This window comes from Mastomys coucha, chromosome X (genome assembly GCF_008632895.1).
Source record: "Mastomys coucha isolate ucsf_1 chromosome X, UCSF_Mcou_1, whole genome shotgun sequence".
Classification (NCBI taxonomy): domain Eukaryota; kingdom Metazoa; phylum Chordata; class Mammalia; order Rodentia; family Muridae; genus Mastomys; species Mastomys coucha.
This window is the reverse complement of record NC_045030.1, coordinates 155,054,050-155,065,781: the sequence shown is the minus strand read 5'-3', so window position 1 is coordinate 155,065,781 and position 11,732 is coordinate 155,054,050.

The following is an 11,732-nucleotide window of genomic DNA, read 5'->3' as shown; positions in this document are numbered from 1 at the left end:
GTGTGTGTGTGTGTGTGTGTGTCCGCGCGCGCGTGTGCATGCGTGTGTGTCTGTGTCTGTGTGTCTGTCCGCGTGTTCTCGGGTTGGAAAGGCCCGGAGGAGTGGGGACCTTGCTGCTTCCAGAAGATCTGGAGACCATTCTAGACCTTAGGATGAAAAGCAAAAAAGAACAGAGCCCTGAAAGGGAAAGTGTTTGGTTGCTAGAAATGGGAACATTCAGAAGGGACAGCTACCACCCTCCCTAATATGCCTCAGGAGACTGCGGTCTAGGTCAGAGATGGCACTCCCAAGGCAGGACATTAGCAAAGACAAAATTAGTTCAGAAACAGATTATCATTTCTAACCATGATGTGATTCACATATTAATTTAACATTTATTATGGACCCAATGTTTGCTAGATACTGGGTTATGTAAGAACTAGAGTTACAGACATGATGAATACCTGGTTGGTGACCCATAAATAAACAGCATGAATCAATAGTATTACTGGTCATCAAAATTGTTTTAAGTCTAAGTCCTTTAAAAAATGTTTTAAGGAGGCAAAAAAGCAACTGCATTGGTTTAATGAATCCTCAGTGATGCTGAGGGTTTTTTTCTGTTAAAACAGGATGACGATATTTGAGAGTGAATGGTATGGCAGGAATTACTTTAACCAGGTCAGAGAACAGTATGAACCTTACAGTCCTTTGTACACTCAAACCCCTCCAAGCCTCAGCATTGTGGCTATTAATTGTAACTTTTGTCTAGTAGAATTTGGGGTGAGCACAAGAATACAAAATACCTAAGAGAGCTCCCACCTTAACCCCATTACTAATATGGGAACCTGCACTTGTATTTTTAAGGGTTTCTTCTAACTATGATATTATGCAAACCTAAAGCGGTAGCATCCAGGGCCAAATTATGACCTCTGTGGGAACTTTGTGGAAATCCTCCATAAAAAAGGTATTAAAAGTTACACTACAGTTGCATTCGTGTAAAGATGAATAACATGTATTCAATTTCAACTAAAGTATCTTTTTTTTTGGTACAGGTTTTAAATGCTTAGATTGTTTCTGTGTGTACTTCCAGAATACTGTGTCCCCCACTAACACTGTAGTACTAGTGGAAGTCACCCAGCTAGTACCCATCCTTCATACTATATTTTCCTTTTTTTGTAAAAGAACCCATTTAATGAAAAGTCAGTTCATACAGGGACAGAAAGATAAATAATTAAATTTTAAGAGCTGCTAATAATGATTATCAACTGAACATACTTCTTCTCGCTTTTCTTTTCTTTTCTTTTTTTTTTTTTTCAGATGGGATTTGGGAGTTTAAACCACCCTAGAGTACACAGTACCTGTGGAAATATTTACCTGTGAACATCTTCAGTCATTTAGTTGACTTCCTCCGTTCAGGGTTCTTGGATCAGATACATGATATGTCAGTTGCCAGAACCTGGCTTGAATACAGCGAAAGACACAGCTGGGCAATTATAATTGAGAAAGTTCATGGATGAAAGATCCATAAAGGTTTTCTGTGTGTTGTGGGAGAATGTGTGTATAAGGTAGAGACTTGATATATATCCTGCAAGGCAATTACTACCCTGTTTCTTTTGTTGGCTTCGTCACAATGCTGGTTAATGTTTGATCCTCGCTGACAGTTGTGATTCATATAGCTGCCCTTTGAGGTACCTATACTTTCAAGAATGATTATATTGATTCAGACCAATGCAAAATAAGCAGGCATCTTGACTCCCATTGTCCCCAAAATATACACTGGCATCTTTCTACATTTCCACTGAAGTTGTTCTTGAAGAGAGAGATGGGGGAGGGAGAGATAGATCCATAAAGGGCTGGTCTGGTGGAGATTATAGAGTGCTTTGGGAAAGAAATGGGGCATAAATATGGAAAAAGTGCTTAAGAAAATGGAGGGAAGAAAGGACATACAAAATAGCAGAAAAAAGTAATAACTGTCTTCCAGGGTAGGTCAAGCTTGTTTTTTGAGATCTATAATTTTATTATTTGGTGACTCTAAACAGAAAATATAAATTTATGTAAATATAGTATAAATTAATGATGTGTATATATATAATTAAAACTTAAATAATAAATATAAATCAATATTTATTTAAACATATGCACATACTCATTACCCAGTCACTGGGTTTATAATGTCAGTTAGGAAGATGGTTAATGCATGGTTGCTGACCCCAATTTGCACACTGATATATAACATTTAACACAGCATGATAGAATGTGACACACAATAAGCTATGAAATAGACTAGGCAAACATCTACCAGGAAGAGTGGGGAATGATATAGGGCAAAGAAGTCAAGAAAGCTTGAACAGATATGTTAACAGGTATGGAATGCTCAGAGATGAACAGGTGTTCTCCAAAATAAGGGGAAGGCATTATAAATGGAAGGAACAAGAGGTATTAATGCTTGGATATAAGCATGATAGAGACACTAAATATTTTGTGAATTTGGAATGGTGGCAAAGGAGGAGGCTAAGTGTCACTTGAGATCCCTGGTCTGTTATATAAAGGGGTTTTTCATTATAATAAACAGAAACCATGAAAGTGTGCTAAGCATAAAGTGATAAAGGAAGGTATAGATTGAGGACTAACTCGTTTGTTGTTTGATGTTAATGGATGTTTGAGGGAGTAGGTGAGATTGGCAGCCAGAAGATAAATTGAGACTGTCTATATTTGCAATAATGAGAGATAGAGTCAAGATAGTATAGGCACCAAAGAAGAGTGAGAACTGGAGCCAAAATGTAGAATCAACTCATGATTGGGGACCTGAGAAAGTGGAATGGCTGATTCATGTGTCAGGGTAGGTGGGGTGTAACTCAGTGCAGATCTGGAACTAGAGATGATAAATTCATTGTAATTCCGAGACAGGGAGACAGGGACTGGAATGTAAACAATTGACTTGGAGATGGACAGACTACTAGTAGAGAAGTAAGGAAGGCAGACTGAGATGTCAGTGCAAGAGTCCAAGACAGGGTATTACTGTAGTCAATTTTCACTCCAGGGAATTGGAGTTGAAAGCCATGTGAGAACTCTTGGGCACCCAATGAAGAGGTGAAGAGTGAAGAAGATAGGTGAAGGGTGCTGATTTTCTGGCAGATTGAGAGAGTTCTTGTTAAGTATAAAGAGATCCTGGTAGCTGCATGAATACAGAACACAAGAAAAGAGTAATGGCTAACATCTAATGAGTGGGTGAAATGTCAAGCAGTATCTGACCCAGGGAACTCTAGGTAACTTGGTTTGAGTCATGGGTCTGCTTGGTAGCCATATAGGCGGGCATAGAGTTCAGAATCTGAGCAGGAGACTCTGGGAATTGCTGAACTAGCTACAGATATGTAGTCACATAAATCTGTAGATGATATATGTGGATTGATTTGGTAACTGAGCTCATTACCCCATGGCACACTGACATGACCTGTATGAGTCAATACATATGAAGTTCTCAAGGGGTTAATAAAAATCCCTGAAGTTACAGATGACAGAATGTTAGTGGGAGGGAGTACAGTGCAAATTCTTTCTTACTGAATACCAAATAATGTCCCTAATGCTGAAATTTTTGTTGTCAAATGATTTGGGAGGTTACTAATGTTTACTGGCTGCATGAATGAGGTGGCCATTTGACAGAATAATGAAAATGCAAAATAATGAAAAATACAAGAGTCAGTTGAAACATGAGTTGAAATACAGGCATAGGGAAAGCAGGTAGAAACCATTAAAAGAAACAGTCTAGGACAAATGACAACTTTACATGAGGACTAGACAGAGCTCATGGGTAAAGGGGAAATGTTTTTATATTTGATAGAATAGCAATGATAACGTAATGGTGATTTCTAAGGTGGTTTATACCTTAGAGGTGTGAATGGAGGTTAGGGATTCAATATTCACCTGTATTATGCACTTTGGATACAATTATCAAAGACTAGATGAAAGGATTTGTGAGTTTGTCCTTCAGTTAGGTAATTTGGAAGCATACACTGAACAATGACTTTATAATACTAAGCTGCATGCCAGAACACCAAAAAATGATAATGTAACATTCTTGTCCTGTGTTGAAATCTCTCAGAGTCCAGGAGGAGCTCTGTCTAATGTCACAATGAGCATAGCATCTCTATCCATTTCTAAGAGATTTTTGAGAAAGTATCATGATTAAGAAACAAGCTCATTATAGAGGGCTTTGCTTATGGAAGTGTCATTCTATAATCTCCATTTCTATTGACCAGCAGAACATTAATGTTCAGATGTCCATCTCTCTGCTGTAAAACTTAGGCACTGTTTAATTTGATCCCAGCTTTAGGGTGGATCTCTTTGATCTAAGAAATACTCCATACCTCATGATATAGGATCGACCAAGTAGAAAAAAGGTGAGATTTTTCTGGGGGCTCATGGGTAAGTTCTTACTCTCCAGGGAATTATCTCTCCTTCTCCCAAAGGACATGAGGATAGTGAAACTCCATTTTCAGCTGAAATGTAACCCAATCATATACTTGAACATCTAGGCCATATTCCTACTCACTGTGAAAGAAGCTACTATTAATAATAATGCTAGGGCCAAACTTAAGTCTTGAGAAATAGGTCTAGGAGGAAGTATTACAGAAGGCAGTACACACAAGATAGAGAATGAACTGAAGGCCATGTCTACTACTAAACTAGAACAGTCAACTCTAGAGTAGGGACCTATACATCCTTTTATGTAAACGTATACATGGCTTTTTCAATTAAAGCTTTTTCTTTGGGTCAGATCTGTATTGCTGGCAGACTGAAAGCATCCTAAGATCTATATACCATACTAGGATTATCTTTGCTTTGTTTTAGTCCTATTTTAAAATAAGGGCTATTCTTGAGGTAGTACTAATAAAAAGAAATAGATTAGGAATGACTTGCATAATCTGACCCTTAATGACATTCACAAACAGGTGGTTATGATCCATGGCTATGCTGAATTTAGCAGGCCATCTGTACACTCTATCAACACCTTCAAAGCCTTTTTTTGCACCTGACAAAGCAGGGAACTCCTGTGCCAGAGGCTAGAAGAGTATTTCTGTCTGATGTTGTCACTGCTCCTTGTGGCTTTGAACAGCGTCTCTGTTGAAGTTGTCTTCTCTCTTGAGGTTCTTAATTCCTTATGCCAATGATAGTCATCTTTCCCCTGATGTCTTTCTTATTTCATTTTAAACATCAAGGGGATGCAGTGCTTACATCTTCCCTCAACTCCACTTTAGCTCTCCTGTGTGATTGTCAAATTCTTTATTATCCCCCTGCACATTTGTGCTTGCTCTGCTTTTCCCAAGGAGCTTTGATATCCATATCCTCCTACAAGTATTATAACCAAATACACTTTCTTTTTCTGAGTGAAGATGAGGTATGAACAGAGAAAGCTTGGGGCTGGAATTATATGGCTATTATCTGAAGCTATGAGGGCTTTCCACTTTAGCAGAGAGCTCTGTACCAAGCCAAATGAGGAGGCAGATTGTGTGAGACATAAGAGATCTTATATAAAGTCACCAACAAATGACCAGAAAATTACAGCCAGGATAGAAATTTGGAGTCAGATGCATGAACTAATAAGACAGTGGATTTGATTTGAAATGGAAAATGTCCCAGATCTGTTTGGAAGAAGTTGCTTCCTTTGCTTGATGGACCTGTGTTAATTGTGGCATGGGTGTGGCACACAAAGGAGCAAAGACATATGTGTGTACATGTATGTGCATGTGTGCAGAGATGCATTATACGAGTGTGTGTGTGTTTATGTGCTTCTCTCAACCTCATTTCCCTCACACATATGTGCATAAACATACATGTATGTACACATGCACACACACTTGCCCTCATACATACCTTTATATATGCCAAGTTCTATTATTTTTTCCAGCTCTTTATCTTTTCTTTCTTAAAAATTCATTCACAGATAAGCCAGATTTATCTCTAACAAAAGAAAAATTAGGGAAGCTGGGCAGTGGTGTCTAAAAAAACAAACAAACAAAAAAGCCAAGCCCACTCCAATGAAGTCTGTGACCAGCCCAGAGGTCTGAAGCTTGGCCACAGACCAGAGGCGAAAAAGCTTCAAAGGAAGCCAGTCTCTTGGAATTCATTCGTGGCAAAAAAAAAAAAAAAAAAAAAAAAAAAAGAAAAAGAAAAATTAGGGAAAGTACCCTTAGTCATGAGTCTTAGAATATCTAATAAGAATATGTCAAACTGATCATTAAAAACTAACTGCTGAGAGCCTCCAATGCAACAGTGTTATTGTGAAAACAGGTAACAAGCTGTGATCCATAAATAGCTTCAATTACACCCAAAACACCAGGCCTAGCACAAGATTCTATCTTTGCAATAGCCTTTTGAAAGGGCTATTGAATGCTGAGGATTTTCTCAGCTACCAGCCAAACTGAATATTGGAAATACTTAATTATCCCACAGATATGGCCTGGATGATCTTCCTAACATGTATATCATGAAGAGAATGTGATAATCAGTTTCCCAGATGGTCCCTGTCACAATATACATGTCATTTGTCATTTTACCATGCCCTATATGTGTCCAAGGCCAGTAAGATTTGTTCTGCTTTACTCATTAAAAATCTCTCCAATGTAATCAGTAGTGTTTCTGTGTCTGTAACTTTAAGAAATGGAATGAATTGCAAAGTTTTACTGTTCAATGTAAACATATTTATTTATTTTTACGTGTTATGTGTACGAGTGTTTTGTCCACATGTGTGGAAGGAAATACACTGCAGAAGCCAGAAGAGGGCACTTGGTCTCATGGACATAGAACTGGTGACCATTGCCAGCCCCCTGATATAGATGTTTGGAACTATATCTGGGTCCTCTGAAAGTTTCTCTAGCTTTGTCATTCATTTTTGAGCAAGATAGCAGTGCTCATATAAAAGAGAGTTTAATCATTTTATTTTTTCACCCTGTAAAACTTCTCAATTTATAAAAATTTGCATATACAACAATTTGGAAGGGTGGTTCTCGGGTCTGAACTGGGGCCCAAGGTATCCTAAGATTGGCTCTATCATTGACCTACATACTCTAGCCCCTAGTAATTGAATAATTTTAACAGAGGAAAAAAAGGACAACTGTAAACCATATCTTGTCCATCCTGGTTGACATTTTTAATTGTGATGTCTCACATTTGTGGCCATTAGGACAGATCAACCAACATCTAGTTGCTTTCACAAGGGTGCTCACCTTGGATCCTCTCAGGCAAAATCTCTGATATTCTTCAACATTAAGGTTATCCTGCCTTGGTTTGTGAACCACACTGTCTGTCTTAGTTAGGGTTTCTATTGCTGTGACCAAACACAATGACCAAAATGCAAGTTGGGTAGGAAAGGGTTTATTCAGATTACACCTCCATAGCTCTGTTCATCATTGAAGAAAGCCAGGAACCCAAACAGGGCAAGAACCTGGATGCAGAAGCTGATGGAATGGCCAAGAAGTACTGCTTACTGGCTTGATCATCATGGTTTGCTCAGCTTGCTTTCTTATAGAACCCAGGACCACCAGTCCGGGGATGGTACCATCCACAATGGGCTGGGCCCTTCCCCACTGATCACTAATTGAGAAAATACCTCACAGAGGCTTGCCTACAGCCCTATCATATAAGGGCTCATATGATTTTCTCAGTTGAGGTTTGCTACTTTCAGATAATTCTAGTTTGTATGTCAAGTTGACATGAGACTAGCTAGCACAGTACCAGAGAGTTGTGGCTGAGCTGAACCTGGCTCCTCCAACACCAGCTTCTCTTGCTCTTGAGGTAAGTACCCTGGGCATCACTCAGGCACAAAGATATAGCTTTTTGCCAATGATCACCTCTGTAACGTCTTCCAACATTGGCCCAAGACATAGAACTAGGCTCCTGGGATTGAATATTTGCAGCACTCTCAGGCTTTCCATCAGCTATTTAGAGCCATAAAGTGCCCCCACCTGTCTTTGATGTTCCTATGGCTACACACATAGGATCTCATTCAGTGATATCCTTCCTTAAATGCAGGCCCCAAACTTAGTGGACATGTTGCAGAAATTGTGAACCACCATCACCTGAGTTCATTTATTCATTAATTCATTCGTTCATGCACTCTCTTTCTCTCATGCATTCTATTAGATAGATCCTTGTTTTTATGAAGGCAAACATTTTTAAATAAAACAGAGATGGCTTTTGGAAAAATACATTGCTGCTTTTAAAAATTCACAATTAATGTAACAGTACTGAGGAATATGTAAATGTGTTTCTTAATTGGATTGCTTATTACAGTTCTTATTTTAAAATTGCATGTAAGTGTAAAAGGCTAGCTTCAGTATAAACATTCAATCACAAGAACCTCCAATGACCTGTATGTTTTGTTCAAGCATTCCTGTTTATAATACTTCTCAACTAAAATAACATTCCAGATAATTTTATTCCTGCTCAGGTCCCTTAGCATTCAAATAATAAGCATTTTAATAATATTACCTAATCATAACAAACATTTTCAATGGTCATATTAGATTTTCTTAAGTGGATTCATTAGCATATACTTATTTCCCCCCTCTACTGGGAGGAGGTACTTGCAAATTCTGCTGTTATAAAGAACGTTTTTGTCTCCGTGTATAGAAGTGTTCCCTCATTAAAAGGTAGTCCCAGAAAAAGTACACTGCTATAATGTTCTGGAGACAGACACAGAAACACTCATATGTTGCCATGCTGATTTTACAAAGGAGATTGTACTTCTCCGTTGAAACATGAGATCTGGAGATCACTGAATCATGAATACTACATTACTAGTGCTTTCTCTGACTACTAGAGAGCAGGGCTTTTTCGCTTGTTTATGAACTTGTTACTTGCCCATTTACTGGCACTGTCAGCTTATTTTCCTTGTTTCATTCTTTGTGAGACCATAGTGCTTGCATCTTATTAGCACATATATAACCCTTACTGAACATAACTAAATGTCATAGTAACAACAAATAAACATCCTGGCTTTTGTTATTGTTGTTCTGTGAGTTTGTGCTGTTACTTTAAATAGAGAAAAAAATTATTTTTTTGTGAAATTATGTATATCCATCATCTGTGTTGTAGTTCTTTGTTATTTGAATAACAAAGTTTAATATACCTTAAATAATTCCACTCATATTCATTTAGAAGACTTGAGTTGTTTTTAAGGTGGGATTTAAAATACCCTATACTTATGGATTAGTAGAATTAATACTGTAAAATGACAATCTTACAAATGCTATTTATAGATTTAGTAGTCCCTGTCAAAACTCCCCTCTTGTTCTTCACAGAAACAGGAAAAACAACTTTCATGAAATATAGGTGGAAGCACAAAAAGTACCAGGATATCTAAAGCAACCCTGAACAAAAAGAACAATTTTGGGGAGAATTACCATTCTAGATCTTAAAACACACTACAGAGCCATAGTAATGAAAACAGTATGGTACTGGCACACAGTAAGACATGTAAACCAATGGAACAAAGTCAAAGACTAGAATATGACTGCCCATAATTTCAGCCACTTAATATTTGACAAACATGCCAAATAAATGCTGAAGTAAAGAAATAATTGTCAAGAAATGGTGTTGGGAAAACTGGATGTCCACATGCAGAATGAAATTGAACCTGTCTCTATGATCTTGCACAAGAAATCTAAATGGATCAAAGACCTAAACTGAAATTGAAACACTCAAACTGCTAGAAGAAAACACAAGCAGTATCCTACATGATATAGGTGTAGGAAGAGACTTCCCGAATAGGACTCTATTTGTCCAAGAATTAAGGTCAATCACTGAGAAATAGGACTTCATGAAAACTAAAGAGCTTCTGTACAACAAAAGAAAGAGGAAGCCCACAGAATGGGAAAGACTCTTTGCCAGCTATACACCGGGAAGTGGATAAATATCCAGAATATATAAAGAACTTTAAAAAAACCAAAGAGTTAAAAAAAATCTGAACCCATTAAGCCAGCAACCTGAACATAGTGTTCTCAGTAGAAGAAAAACTGGGCTATGAATTAGCTCACAAAGTGTTCATTATGCCTACCAATTAGGGAAACACAAATCAGAACAATTTTGATATTTTCATTGTGTACTTTTGTGCAAGCAGTTGTCCAAATGTCTCTACATTTTTTAAAATACAAAATCCTTTCTTCACTTATTTGTACTTTATTTTTAAGCAAATACTAAGTTGATATTTAATAGATTTTTTTCTGGGTTGTCAATTATAGTTTATGGCTCCATTTCTCATTTAAAAATATTTTATTTTGACACATGTACAGATACAGATGAAGCTGTAAGAAATAATATAGTGATGTCCCTGTCCTTTTCCACACTTTCATTCAATTGTAACATCTTGCAAAATTAAAGTGTGGTATCATAACCAGAATATTGGCACTGATATAATTTACCATCCTTAACTTTTCATACATGTGTGTGTCTTTATGTACTTTTCCACACAAGTCAGTAACATTTCTATGATCATAAGGATCCCTCCTACTGCCTTTTTATAACCACACCTACTTCTTTCCCACCTTGTCCTTAAGAACTGACAAACATCCTATTTTCCCGTCTCTGCAAGGTTGTCATTTAAAAAAAAAAGTGTTATATATATGCTATCATACAGTGTATATACTCTTGGTGTGGGGGTGCTTTTCTTTCTTAACTTAATTCACTGGAGATTAATTATGTTGCTGTGCTTATCAATAGTTCATTTTTTCTTTTTGCTGGATAGCATTCCATGCAATGTGCACGTGCCATAGTTTCTTGCTCTCTTCATGTTTGAGTACATTTGGAGTGTATTTCTCCAGAATAAATTCTGAGAAGTTCAAATGCTGAGTCATAAGGTAATTGGATGCTTGCCGTTTTTATATATTGTTTTAAAGAATAGCCCTAGCAACTCATATTGCTCCTAGAAATAGATAAGGGATCCCGTTTCTCTGAACATTTGTCACTGTTGGTATCAGAATTTTTTTTTACTTTAGCAATTCTAATTGATGTGTAGTGCAATCAGTTGTGTTTTTAATTTTATCTCCCTAGTGACCAATAGTTTGGAACACTCTTTCATGTGTTTATTTGCCTCTATGTCCTTCTCAGTGAAATATATATTCATAGCTCCCACTTTATAATTACAATAATTTTCTTATGGTTGAATTAAAAAAATTCTTTATATAAAATACCTATTAATCCTTTGCCGGTTTTTTAAATGTTTTCTCTGCATGGTGTCTTTTTACTTTCTTAATGTGATCTTTTACAGAAGATAACAAAGGATTTCATTTAGATTTACTTTTGTTTTACGTATGGAAGTCTGTTTGCTCGAGCACTATTTATTGAACCTGTCTACTCATCCTCTTTTCAGTTACTCTTGTATCTTTTCAAAACTTATTTGGCCGTGTGTCTGTGGATCTAGTCCTGTATTCTTCACTGGATCGATTTGTCTATTCCTCTTCCCACAGACAGTCATAGTTTCTGTGTTTCTATAGCAAATGTTAATACCAGGTAGAGTGATTTCTCCAAGTTCTTTATCCAGATATAGTTATTTTAGTTCTTCTTCTTTCCTTCCTTCCGTCCTCCCTCAATAATTCTCTCCCTCCCTTTCTTCTCTTTCTCTTTCTTTCTTTCTTTCTTTCCTTCTTTCTTTCTTTCTTCTCTTCCTTCCTTTCTTGCTCTCTCCCTCTCCCTCTTCCTCTCCCTCTCCCTTTCCCTCTCTCCCTCCCTCCTTCCTTCCCTCCCTCCCTCCCTCCCTC